The 12,098-nt window shown below is 50.6% G+C and overlaps 1 protein-coding gene across 4 annotated transcripts in view; it reads left to right on the top strand.

Annotated features, from left to right (window-relative positions):
- The window catches only part of KLHL29 (kelch like family member 29), a 316,146-nt gene that overhangs the window by 120,767 nt on the left and 183,281 nt on the right, over positions 1-12,098 (top strand). The gene's annotated exons all lie outside the window — the stretch shown is intronic.

Genomic DNA, 12,098 nt, shown 5'->3' with positions numbered 1-12,098 from the left:
CCTTCTGAGGGCTCTCAGACTGCTGGCATCAGAAGCTTCTAGGGCATTTGATAAAAATGTGAACTCCTGAGACACTGAGTCGAAATCTTTAGGAGCATGGCCCAGGATTTGACATTGAAATAAACTAAATAAGCTCCCCAGGTGACTCCTAGGGGTGTCCCCTGAAGTGCCGTGCATGGGTAAGCAAAGGATGTGGCACAGCCTCACCTTCAAGGAACTCCCAAGCCGAGGAATCAAAACCTGCACCAGACAGAGAGCGTCACACAGTATAATAATCCAGTCACCAGCCAGACGGAGGGCAAGGAACAAAAAGTGCCTCAGTAGCTTGGAGAAGGAAGGTGGGTCCGCATGGAGCACGGAGGATTAGGGAAGCAGACCCTGGGAGGTGGTGTGTCTCGTGCGTCTTCCTCTGCACAAGATGATTCAAGGCTGAGGGTTAGCTGCATGTGAGGACAGGGAGGCTGGGAGATGCGAGGGTCTGGATAAACGTGTATCTCAGCGTTGAGAGTATCTTTGAGCAGTGTGTCACTTTTGTCTTTATCAAAAAACAAATTTTTGTTTTTTTTCTGAAATTCCTGTTTGCTGTCTGGGGATGTGATATCGGTGCCTGACACATTGACATTCAACAAAGGTTTGCTGGCTTCAGGGTTTCAGATGTTCTGCGTCAGTTCATGGCTACAGTGACTTTATCTCTTAGGAGGGAGGTATGTGGCTGGTGGGGGTCGGGGGGAACCCAGCCAGGAACAACTCGTGCTGCTGGCGATTTCTGACTCCAGGAGGTGAGTGTTGATGTCCCACCTGTCTTCCTATACACATATTGATCCTGGCCAACAGAGATTGACAGGAGGCCACACAGAGAGAAATATGTCAGGGCTCTCCGTGGAAAACGACACTCATGGCAATGCCAGTACCCACAGTGGATGCAGCAGGCTCTGGAACTGCACTTCTGCTTATTGGCTGGGTGACCTCGGCAATTACCTAACTTCTCTGAGCCTCAGTTTCCTGTCTTGAAGATCAGGATACTAAAAATACCTATCCCATTGTGCTACAGCAAGGATTAAGCTAATTATAAGAGAAGTTAAGACTAGTACCTGGAATCTAAGTATGCAATAAATGTTAGCGATCAATATGGCTTTTTCCACCCGGATGAGTGATGTTCTGCGAATTTACTTCAAACAAGATATCACGGTTGTTCTCTGAGGACTGGGTAGTCACTAACAAATCCATTTTCCTTATCGTGATCTATATAGCTCAGTGATTTTTCTGCTCTCTGCTCCAAGCTAAGAACAGAGAGCTTTGCCTCCCAGACTGAAATGAAACATCCGCCGGTACAGGGCTGTGTGTGCACTTCTGTGTGGAGGGGGCTGTCTGTTGGTTAAAGGGTGTCTTTTCCAGGCCCTGGAGATTCCAGGAACTAACAGTCCACTCAGGCGACAATGTGTTGTACTTCTCTGTGCCTGCTGTGGGGACTTGGCCTCACAATGGGACGTGTCCCTTCAAACCAAATCCCTAGGGACACACAGGCCATGGGCCATGGGATGTGGCTCAGGGGGCTTGAGGAGACCACTGTCAGCCATCCTTGGTGGGCTTCACACGTGGTGACCCCCAAGAGGAGAGAGGGCCACACCTCCTGAGATTGTGATGCTTCTCAAAGGGCCTCACTGTAGCACCACTTGGAGTGGATTCATCCTTGTGCCTCCACTTTTAAAATCATGGGGAAATGTTACATTTGGGGAGGAGGGCAAAGGTCAGAGAGGTGCAACTTGCTGACTCCTGTTTTGGGACTAGTCCTGCAATCCAGTTTCTTTTTTCCTAAACAATCTTACGGAAATCGGCCAGAAACAATGAATAAAGGCAGAGCTCCCCAGTTGAGGAAGAGGTGACTCTTTCTGGAGTCCCTGAATTATCCATATGAGATCTGAGGCTTCCTCTGAGCTGGAAAATGCCTACCCTCGGAAATCCTCCTAGATTTCAGAGCCATGGCCTCTGTCAGGGTGGCCAGGATCCAGGAGAACAGGGACTGCTTGTGCTAGAACCAGGCAGGTTTCGTTTTGGATGATCATTACCAAACTCTTGGCTCAGAAGCATTGTTTGAACTTGACTTTGCTACAGTCTCCCAGGACCTGACTACTAACTAATAAGGCCTGAGCAGGTAAGGTGAACCGCTTGATGTGTTAATCCAGTCTTCAGGATTGTTAGCTGGTTACGAGTCTCCTCCTCCTTCCCACGTCACTGAGGGCACAGGAGGGCAGAGGGAGGGATCGGAAGTGCTGGGCATTAGGATCGAGGATGCACTGGATGCAGGACCAACTGAGGAAGTGTGGGCTTTAGCAAGACGGCCTACACACCCCAAGTGGCTCCATCTTTAAACTTTTCACGTCAGCCTGCAGCCACCCCAAATTTTCTGTGATTATTATTTTAACGACACTTCGGCCTTATTTTTTAAATCTGCTGCACTTGAGCAATTTGGTCTGACGTCAGCTGGCTGCCGGCAACTCTGCTTGAAAACAAGAATAACCAAATCTTCTAAGGAGTAATGCTGAACCTGCTTCAAACGCAATAAATCACGAAAACCATTGTTTACGATAAGTGGCATCTGATTGCTGTTCGAACCTGTGTTTATTGCTTTTGTGCATTATGGTCTCTTGTAATTTGGACAGCCAGAAATTGTATTCCTTTATGCAGCGCGTAGGCAGGGTTTGTAAGGGGGGAGGCATCTGTAATTATGCTGCCAGGGAGTGAGGTTGAGGAGCCTCCAAGGAGCCTGGAATGCAACTGCCTGTTTTTCCTCTGAGGAGCTGGGCAGCAGGCTTCCCACTTTCCAGTTCTTGGAACCTTCAGGGCTCCACTGGAGACCTGGGCAGAGGGGGACAAGAAGGAGGGACCTTAGAGCTGCAGTGCCCCAGATCAGAGAGCACATGAGCGGCCTCAGGGTGCAGAGCGCCAGGTGGATGAGCTGCTGCAGGCCCCACAGGAAGCTGGGCTGATGGTTTTCCTGGAAATTGCCTTGGTCTTTCCTGCACATTTCTTCCTCATTCTCCCCCATCCTGAGGAGTACCTTGGCTGGGCTTTGTAGGTGAGGGCTAGCAGCAGGGGTCCAGGAACAGCTGATGGCAGAATTCTTTGGCGCCTCTGTCTGCAAATTTGAGAAGCAGCCACTTGACTGCGTTGCCTGGATCCTGCCATCAGTCAGGAAATGGACAACGTTGCTTGATTTCTTGGAGGCACCATTAGGAAGAACAGCAGCATGTCTGGGCGTGGTGATCTATCATTCTCCTAATTCAAAACCTCTGGACTCAAAGAAGAGGCTCTAATTCCTCTTTCATGAAAATAGAGCATGCTCCATCTGTCCGTGCTGCTTTGGCTTAGTTGGTCCTACTACCTGGAATGCTCTTTTCTATTTCGCCTGCATGACACCCACCCATCCTTCCAGTTCCTGCACTTCCAATAGCAACGTCCCTGAACTTCTTCCTCCTCCTGTGTTCTCAATCTCAGTAGAATTTCGCCACCATTCCCCCAGCCTCTCAAGCCTAAAAGCTGGAGTTCATCTGAGACGTGTCTTTTTCTCTCCACCCAACACTAGCCCAGCACACAGAGACACCTGGGAACTGTTTGTTGAATGAATTAATGAACTTGATAGTCTGCCAACTCTAACCCAAATCACTTTCTGGATATTTCTCCAAATTGTCCCTCTTCGAATTTCTGCCACCACAGCCAGAGGGTAGACCTTATCAACGGGACCGCCTCTGAACAGCCTATAAAGCCCCCCATATCCCCTTGCACTCTAGTTCCCAACGTTCAGGGTCATGTCTTAGCTTCCCACAACTTCTACTCCCCCACCTGCTCATTTACCCCACACCCCTCCCGGTTCCTGAGCACAACATACACATGGTTTCCTATCTCCACTTTCATTATTAAGATGTTTTCTCCACCCAGAATATCCCTACCCCTTCTTCATCTGGCTTCCCTTCTTCAGAGACTCAGCTCAGGCACTCTCTCCTCCAGGAAGTCTTTTCCAGCAGTGCCCATGGGCCTTGGGCCCCCCGCCATCTCTGTTTCCACCGCTCCTGTGTTTTTCTGTGTAATAACTCTTGTTACAATTATAACAAATTGTAAAGGTCTGCCCTTGAAGACAGGAATACTGTGTTGTCTGCCTGAATGTCCCCCATGCCTGGCCCACATTCCTGTAAACCAGGATCTAAGTGGAACTGGCACGAATGCTCTAATGGGACATGAAGTACAGAGAGCACCGAGTCGTGTTAATACACAACTGTGTGTCAACTTAGACCAGGTTCATAGACAGCTCCCCAAAGAAACCACAAGGTCTAGACCTGAGGAGCTGCAGCCCCCATGGCATCTGAGCAGTGGCTGCTCCTCTGTGGCGGCTCTATGAGTGAGTTAATAGGCACAGAAGGAGTCTGGTCAGCCACGTTGACTGATAGCTATCCCCACAAAGGATGGGACTAGTCAAGCATGCTTTATTCAAGAGATGAATGAATCAACTTTGTGCTTCTAAAGCTATAGTCTATTGGTCAGTTTGCTCAAGCCCTCGCATTAATTAGACACTGACCTGGATAGCAGGGTCTCCTTTCCCTCCTAGAGCTTTGAAGGGTTCTCTGAGGCTCCAGGACTTGAGTTTCAGTGAGAAATGTGGATCCTTCCTGCCCTGCCCAGCCTGGCTGGCTCAGCAGTAAAGGAAGTGGGGAGAGAAGCTAAGGCAGGGCTCCACTTACTGAAGACCCTTGCTGCGGGACCACAGTCACCTATGGGTGCAGGGCTGGGAAAGGCTGACCAGGAGCAGCTGTTTGAAGGCAGCACCCTGCACACAGCCCAGCACTCACACTGCTCAAGGCCAAGGGTCATGATTTCCAGATTCGTTTATTTTAACAAACCTCCCTTTAATACACACACGCAGGCACACACATGGGAGTGCCACACTAGCCACGCTCACCCCCAGCACCCAGAAATAAAATGGACACACTCCTTTCTCTTCCTTTTCCCATGCACATGGCAGATCCTCCAGGCACGAGGCACATGATTCAGGCTTTTGTGCCAGGGCTCAGCAAGCTGGATGATGATGATGATACCAGCCTCTAGGGTCTAGCTGGGTAGCCCCATGGCCATTGATGGCTTTGTCTCACAGGAAAATACATTTGGAGTTATAAACATCTGACTTCCTGGCAGATTTTTTGGAATTCAAGCAGCTCATAGGCAAGTGCCTGGGAAATGGACCCTCAGGCTACTTGGCCAATCAGCAGGTCCTCCAGGGCCCCTGTCCATGCCTGCCCTCACCCTGGGGAGGCCACAGAGGAATAAATGAACAGATCCCAGCTTACAAAGCCTCCGGGTCTGATCTGGGGTGAGGCAGGACGGCAGGGCCTCCCTCCAGGCCCTCAGAGTAGAACCAAGTCTTGTGTGTGGTGTCCCGCCAGCCCGGGTCTCTTAAGACCATGGAGGGTGGGGCTCCGTCAGGCTGATGACGGACTTGCCTAGGAGCAGGAGCCCAGGTCCAGAGCCTGCCTGTCACAGGGAAAGTGCAGAGCCCCCCGTGTGTCAGCTGCTTCCTGGTGTGGAGCCTGCAAAGTCCAGGGAGAGGTTTTGTGCAGAAAGCCCTGTTTTCCTGTGCCCGCTGTGGACGTGGAAGGCAGAGGTGCGCGTCCTCTCATAGTTGCTTTCCTCCAGCCCAGGGGTCTGCCATCCATCTGCTGAGCTCTTTTGTCTTTAAACTTAGAAACAGAAGCCATTTGACAGAAACTTTTAAAAAGAACCTAACTAGGCCGGGCACGGTGGCTCAAGCCTGTAATCCAGCACTTTGGGAGACCAAGGCAGGCGGATAACACGGTCAGGATATCAAGACTATCCTGGCCAACATGGTAAAACTCCGTCTCTACTAAAATTACAAAAATTAGCTGGGTGTGATGGTACCTGTAATCCCAGCTACTGGGGAGGCTGAGGCAGGAGAATCACTTGAAGTCAGGAAGCGGAGGTTGCAGTGAGCAGAGATCGTGCCATTACACTCCATCCTGGGTAACAAGAGCAAAACTCCAACTCAAAAAAAAAAAAAAGTCACTTTGCTGCAGCGTCTTGCCTCTAAGATACGTTGGACTTTTATGCTTTCAGCCTTGTGGGGTCAGTGAGATGGAGAGGGAATTGGTTATTTTTGTTTCCCGCAGACCCTCATGGACAAGTCCTGTTTTACCTCTGTGCCTCAGTATTCTCATCTTCAAAATGGGAAGATGAGAATTCCCCTTTCCCAGGGGGACTGTGAGGATTAAATGAGATAGTGTGTGGCTCGTCGTAAATGCTCAAGGAAGGAGAGCATAGCAGTCATAATTAGAGTAAACCCCGGAATTATCCTTGTTCTGGGACAGCAGTCAGGTCCAGTGGGCTGAGGCCAGCTTCCCCAGTGCCTCTGTGGGGGCCCAGCCTGGAGGAAATGTGAGACTCGGGCCTATGGCTCCTTTTCCCACAGGACCCTGACCCTGTAAATGTTGCCTAACAGTCTCAAGCAGTTTTCACTGCGAACTGTTGTTACTTTCCTTGCTTGGAAGTGAAGATGTAAGAGTTGGAGCCTACCCATTGACTAGTGAGAGAACCCAGTGGTTCTCAGGGAGGGCAAGTGTTTGGACCACTGGGGACTAGGGAGCAAGAGCCCAGTGCAAAGAGAGGGAGGAGCTTTCCTTCCTCCAGGGCATGCTTGTGGCTCTCAGGCCCTCGCTTCCCTCGGTCTGCTGAGCTTCATTTGGGCCTGTGCTTCTGCTACTTCCTGGGCCTGGAAAAGAGACCCCAGCTGTCTCCTCCAAGAAGCCTCTGTGCACCTTCTCCATGCTGGTGTGTGCTGGTGGGTGCTGTCCCTCCTAGAGTGCTGTGTCCTACACCTTAATACTCCCTGGCCAGTACCCAGGATACCTGAAACCCCCCACACCAGGTACTGTGTGTACTCAGCCCCACTCCCCCCGGGGCCTGGTCCACAGTGCACCCGCCAACGCAGGCACCTGGTCCAGAGCCCCGGCCATCCCCTGCCCTCCACAGTCACTCCTAGTGCTGAGCCACCCACAGCTGCCCCTTTCCTTTCTCCTGTCCCCATAGCATGAATTAGGTGACCATCCTCCAAGAGAGTGGCTCCGGATGTGCTGAGCAGGCATCAGAAGCAGCCAAAGTGTTCAGTCTCCTTTGCTCTCTTGGAAAAATGCTTTCTTTTTATTAGTGACTTCCCCCAGGTAGTCCTTAACCTAGGGAGAGGGCCTGCTCTGTGGACCTAGCGAGTGCCAGGCTGCCTGGTGGCATGTGGAGAGCCCGCTCCTCTCTGGGAGTCCTGCACAGACCTTGCCCTGAAATGCATTTTCCAATCTCAAGCCTCTGTGGGGTCTGTGCCCAGAGGCTGTGTCAGAAGCTACAGCCACCAAGTGGGGACAGCCTCCCAAGGTAAACTGACACCAACCCTCTACTATCTACTCCCTAGCCATCCACCCAGGACTTCTTCCAGCCAGATGCAGCTCCTACCTTGTCAGCCTTGGCAATCCCTCAGGGTCCCTGGCCCCCACCCTCCCCTCCTCCCCTAGGCTCCCTCCCACCCCTGGCATTCTCACCTGCTAGCTCAGGCCCAGAATCCTGCTTCCCATGGCATCCGATGACTCCCCATGGCCAGTGTGCCAAGGCCTCTAGACAGCTGCTGCCACACCCACCAACTCCGGACAGCCCCACAACAGAACCAGGCTTGGGCCCAGGACCAGGGTGTTGCCCTATTTAGGGACCGTCAGCAGAGGGAGTGTCGACATGAACCACCCTTGGGTATGTGAACCACAAAATCTGAGACAGTTCTCAGTTAATTTAGAAAGTGTAAAAAAAAAAAAAAAAATTTAGAAAGTGTATTTTGCCAAGGTTGAGGACGCACCCGTGACACAGCCCCAGGAAGTCCTGATGACATGTGCCCGAGGTGGTCGGGCACAGCTTGGTTTTATCCATCTTAGGGAGATATGAGGCGTCAGTCAACATATGTAAGAATTACATTGGTTCTGTCTGGAAAGGTGGGACAACTTGAAGCAAAGGCAGGAAGACTCTAAGTGGGGAGGGAGCTTCCAGGTCCCAGTAGGTGAGATACAAAGTTGCATTGAGTTTCCAATTAGCCTTTCCAAAGAAGGCAATCAGATGTGCATCTATCTCAGTGAGGAGAGGGATAACTTTGAATAGAATGGGAGGCAGGTTTGCCCTAAGCACTTTCCAGCTTGAGTTTTCCTTAGTGATTTTGGGGGCCCTCAAGTTATTTTCCTTTCACTGGTGTCACCCACGCAGGAGAGAAGCCAGGTCAGGGAGTCGCAGAGAGAGAAGGACAGGGCTGAAGACTTCCCAGTCTCATTGAAAGTGGTTGGTGACTACCCCAGGGGAGGGTGAAGCCCTCTGTTAAGTAGACAGCAGCCCAGGAAAGGCCAAATCCCCCTTGAATCAGGGCACAGGGCAGGGGTGTTCATTGTGTTAATTCTGCCGGGCTTGGCCTCTGCACTTTCACGGCTCCAAGGCAGATGCCTGAGCCTTCCAAGGCCTCGGGTGTCTGATCTGCACCAAGGGAGGGCTGGAGGGAAAGGAGCCTGGAGGGGCTTTCAGGATTTTCTGTGATTCATTGACTACTTCAAACAAAAGCAAAGCCTTCCCAGCAGGGGTGATGGAAGAGAGGAAGAACAAAGCTGGCTATGTTTGCTTGTGTTGGAATCCAAGGAGTGGAGCTACTGGAATTTACCACCCCTTGCTGGAGGCCAAGGTCAGGTCACTGCCATGACCTCTGCTTCCTGAGCCCTGAGACCATGGCACTGTCAGAGCCCACTGGGAAGGACCCTGCACAGGTGATTATTTATCCAAGTCTTTTTTTTCAATGGACTATTTACATACTCCCAACACTTGAAGGAAAGAAACTTCTGTTTCACAGCGGATGAAAGTTTCCCTGCTTTAAGGTCACTCTTTCATACAGTTCTTCTTAGTACAACACAAATCTCATTATAAAAACTTCAGTATTTTAACAAAAGGAACCATAGTCATTGTAATGAGATCCCCGAATAAAGTTCAGTTCATTTTCATCTGTCTTTCCTTCCCGAATATTATTGCTGGAAATGTTACATTATCATAAACCAGGGTTCAGAATGCATAGTTTCCACAATTGTCTCCTTTTTCCATATACAAATTCTGATTTCCGCCTTCATTTTACAGAGACCCACCCTCCCCCTCATGAGTATTTCCATCGTCTTAGTTTTTTGTGTTTTGTGTTTTGTTTTGTTTTTTTTTTTTTGCTTTACCCCAAGCTATGTACATCACCAGATGGCTGGAATTGGTCAAGTCAATGATGGATATTCCTGTATCCATCTATCCCTCCCCCCGCCTGCCATGTGGTGTGGGATATGAGCAGGACGTAACCTGGGAGGGGACTGCTTCAAGGGGCTTCCTCCAAGGATCTTCTTTTTAGCCATGCAGGACTCCCAGGGAAGGCTCTGGGTCAAAGCCCTCCTAGCCAGCTCTGCCTGCAGGAGGAAGGGCAGCGGGCTCCTATGTGGTGCCCTTGGAGATGAGGTTCATGTACTGGAAGTGTCCAAGTAGACTTTATTTCCCCTCAACCATGTCAGAAATCTCTAGCAGGACCAATGCTCTGACTTCACACAGGGTTTCAGAGTTAGGACCTTCTCCCTGGTATACTGAAGCTGCAAATGCAGGCTGCCCCCTAGGCCCATGCACCGCATCGGGCCAGCTGGTCAGTTGTGAGCTCTTCCAACATCCTCAGGCTCAGCAGCCAGTCCTCTCTGCCTCCTCCCTGGCATCTGTTGATGTCTCCCTAGGGCAGAGTGCCAGGCGTGGTGGCACACACCTGTGTGGACCTGTGTATTAGAATTGTTTGCAAAGGAAGCATCCATAGGCAATGAGCAAGGATGCTGGGGCTTGCCTGTGAACACCAAGCTTCACTGTGTTTATTCTAAGGCTTTTTTTTTTTTTTTTGAGAGGGAGTCTAGATCTGTCGCCCAGGCAGGAGTGCAATGGCACGAACTTGGCTTACGGCAACCTTTCCATCTCCCAGGCTCAAGCAGTTCTCCTGCCTCAGCCTCCAAGAAACTGGGACTACAGGCATGTGCCACCATGTCTGGCTAGCCCACCTCCCCATGCTCCAGGTGACCCAGACACTGAGCACTTTGCAGGCAGGCAGCCTCCTCTGCATAGCTAAGAGTAGGAACTACCTGTACTCCATTTCTTGGGAGGAAACAGAGGCTCAGAGTTTCAGCACATTGTTCCATAGACTACGGCCAGATGAGGAACATCAGAGCCAGGACACAAGGCTCTTTTGAATTCCAGAGCCCAGACTCTAACCAGTCTGTGGCCTTAGTGTCATTAATTATGCAATGATGTATTGTACTCAGGGGTCCCGTAGAGGTAGTTGAGATGTTTGCTCCTGAACTAAATGGTCAAAGCTCACTGTGCTTACTAAGCTTGTGCACCTGCTTTTCACAGCCCTTCTGCATCTCCCCTTAATCTCATTCATTAAACTTGCCATGGTCATTGTCACCCAAAGCACCAGTACCCATCTGATCTGCTATAGACCAGCTTGTTAGAATTGTTTGCAAAGGAAGCATCCATGGGCTATGAACAAGGATGCTGGGACTTGTCTGTGAACACCAAGCTTCAGTGTGTTTATTCTAAGGCTCTTTTTTTTTTTTTTTTTGAGACGGGGTGTTACCCAGGCTGGAGTGCAGTGGCTCAACCTCGGTTCACGTTCTCCTGCCTCAGCCTCCGAGTAGCTGGGACTACAGCTGTGTGCCACCATGCCTGGCTAATTTTTGTATTTTTAGTAGAGATGGGGTTTCTCCATGCTGGCCAGGCTGGTCCTGAGCTCAACTCCTGAGCTCAAGTGATCTGCCCGCCTCAGCCTCCCAAAGTGCTGGGATTATAGGTGTGACCCACCATACCTGGTAAGGCTCGTTTGATTGCTTTTTAAATTTTGGTTATGTTTGGGATCAAAGAAGGATGCTTATCCTTATTTCTGGGCAGACGGAAGACCTTTTACCTTTTTGAAATCTGACCAGAAAAAAAATTGCTTTTTGCAAGGTTGGAGAGTCATCCAGGTGGGGTGGGAAGGTGAGGCGGGTTTTTCGGGTTCTCTTCCCACAAAATCGGCTGGTAGCCTTGAGTACTCGATGAGAAACCCATGGAGCAGTCTCTGGGGGGAGGTTCTTCTCCAACCTGAGCCTGGAGTCTGGACCCCCTGCCTTTATTCCTGCACACAGTGGCAACTCTCTCTAAAGTCATCTGCCACCTCCAGGCCAGACTGTGTACCCATCAGTTGCACATGCAGCTCTTCCCCTGCTGTTCCCACAGAGTTGACAGAGTAAGCCCAGCCCTGCAGAGGTGACCAGTGCCATGCAGATGTGAGGGCTTCTGTCTACTCGACTTTGTCCGTGCTCTGAGTGCAGTCACCCTGGAGCTGACCACATGAGCAGGTAGTGCCATCTTTGGAGAACTGAGTGTTAGAACCGATGCACCTGCTGGTCGGGGTGTTTATGGGCATTTAGCGGGAAGGGTAGATGTTCTCAGAACCTGGTTCCCTTACCAGCACCAGTCTGCATTTTGTTCAGCAAACCTGGAACTCAGGAAGCTTGCCGCATGGGTGCCGGTCAGCAGCAGCACGTTCCACACCAAGGTGGGCCAGGGCAGAGGACCTGCATGCCACAGGGAGAGCAGAAAGGGAACAGGGGCATTGTGTAGAGGGAGTTCTCCAAACCCTCTTATGATCCTTCCTCCGTTCTAAAGCAAAGGACATAAATACTAAACTGTGGTTCTTGCCAGTGCTGATAAGGAAAACCAGTGAATGCAGGAGTCTCATTAAGAAAATCCTAAAATTTTAGTCTTATCACTGCTGCAACATAATACAGTAAGTATGTTAATTCTAGCCGCCCTCAGCTCCCCCCACCCAAAATCCCTTTCAGCTAAGGCTGGCAGGCATGAACCGCCGCTCTGGCTACAGACAGGTCACGTCTGATTTGGGTGTTTTCCCTCGCCTTGGCTTGGTGGAGTGAGTCTCCTATTTGAGTGCACACGGCTTTTCCCCTTTGCACTTCCAGCTGCCTTTG

The sequence above is a fragment of the Callithrix jacchus genome, chromosome 14 (assembly GCF_049354715.1).
Source record: "Callithrix jacchus isolate 240 chromosome 14, calJac240_pri, whole genome shotgun sequence".
NCBI classification, from domain to species: Eukaryota; Metazoa; Chordata; class Mammalia; order Primates; family Cebidae; genus Callithrix; species Callithrix jacchus.
The sequence above is the reverse complement of the archived record's forward strand: the minus strand, read 5'-3'. Positions and strand labels throughout refer to the sequence as shown.